Source organism: Microtus ochrogaster, linkage group LG2, assembly GCF_000317375.1.
Source record: "Microtus ochrogaster isolate Prairie Vole_2 linkage group LG2, MicOch1.0, whole genome shotgun sequence".
NCBI classification, from domain to species: domain Eukaryota; kingdom Metazoa; phylum Chordata; class Mammalia; order Rodentia; family Cricetidae; genus Microtus; species Microtus ochrogaster.
Window position 1 is genome coordinate 21,599,538 of NC_022028.1, and position 1,542 is coordinate 21,601,079.

Here is a 1,542-nt window from a genome sequence, read left to right on the forward strand (position 1 = left end):
CATGCACCACCACTGCTCCAAATTACATTTCTTTACTTCATGGAATCTACTCTTCTTCTCCTAATCACTATGGAAATCCAATTGTGAATTAGCTTGAGTTTAACAGACAGCAGACCCTCACCATTGTCCCTGTCTTGCTTTATTTCCCCTGTTTCTTTACATCTTCTTTTAACCCAAGTAGCTCAAGTGCTTAGTTTTTTTCCCTTTGTTGGCTTCTATTGCTTCCACTGAGTGCCTACCTACAACGTGCCAGTGAACACAGCCCCAAAAGGGCAAAATAAAAATAGCCAATCGATCGATAATAGAATGGGAAAGTTTTTAAGGACAGGAAGGGCAATCAGGGGGCCCGTGGACAACTGGGATGATGGGGAAGCCGGGTAGGGGATTTTCAGAGACCTGGGGTTGCTTTCAAATAATGCAGGTGACCCTTCCAGGCTGGAGGAGACAAAGGGGAGGGGGGAACGACAGGAAGTCTTTGCCAGTGCCTAAAGTGAGGCTACTGTTAAGAGCCTAGTCTTCTAGACACACTGGGTGTATGAGGTGAGGCACCTACTCATAAGGAACTTCCTCCAGCAGGCTGTTTACAGACACCCTCGCCCTTGATGCCAGAGCATTTAATCCAGCTTCTGCTACCAAGCCTCCCCCACAACACCCCATGAGTGTTCCCTTCTGTTTAGGCTTTTAGCTGCTGGTATCGATTGTTGCTTTTATTGGCAGACTGTGTACCAAAGTAAAAATAAACACAGGAATTTATACAGGGAGGTAGAGAAGGGCTTTCTGTGTCTCCAGGACCTGGGGAAGCCTTGTTGGGAGCCCAGTGGTCCCTGCTGCTTAGTGTAGCTCCACAACTAAGATAAGGACGTTTGTCCTCCATGTCCTGCCTTTCACACCACAGGGCGGACAGCTCTAGGTGGAGGGCTGTGGTCATCCTCACACACTGAGTTCACAGCTGCAGAATGACATCCAAGCAGGGCCATTCAGGAAGCGGTGATCTCAAGGCTAGGACAGCAACCACACCTCTCTGTTTGTTTCCACAGGCAGCTGCCTCAGCTGGCCACTCACCACAATTTGGGGTTAAGGGTATAGTCCTGAAAGAGCCGGCAGCGGCAACTCCATAGCAAAGCCTCTTCACAGAGCGTTGTCCTGTCGCGCTCAGTGTGTAAGCCAATTGTTCCCACATGCTTAGCCAGGTGGTGCTGTTATCATTCTTTCAGCCATCAACTTAAAAACTAAAACCGTAACTAAAAAACACAGTCAACCCAGGCATGGTGGTACCTGCCTGTAAACCCTGCACTTGGGAGGTGAAGGAAGGAAGATCAGGAGTTGAAGGTCAGCCTCGGATTTTGAAAGTTCAAAGCTATATTGGGCTACCTAAGACCTTGTTTCAACAAAACAAAACAAAGCATTCATTCCTACTGTCATTTACAGACAGGAACTAGGATTAACAGTGGAAATCTGAAAGGCCTAGGATTTGTGCCTAGGTGGTTCTTCTTCTTCTTCTTCTTCTTCTTCTTCTTCTTCTTCTTCTTCTTCTTCTTCTTC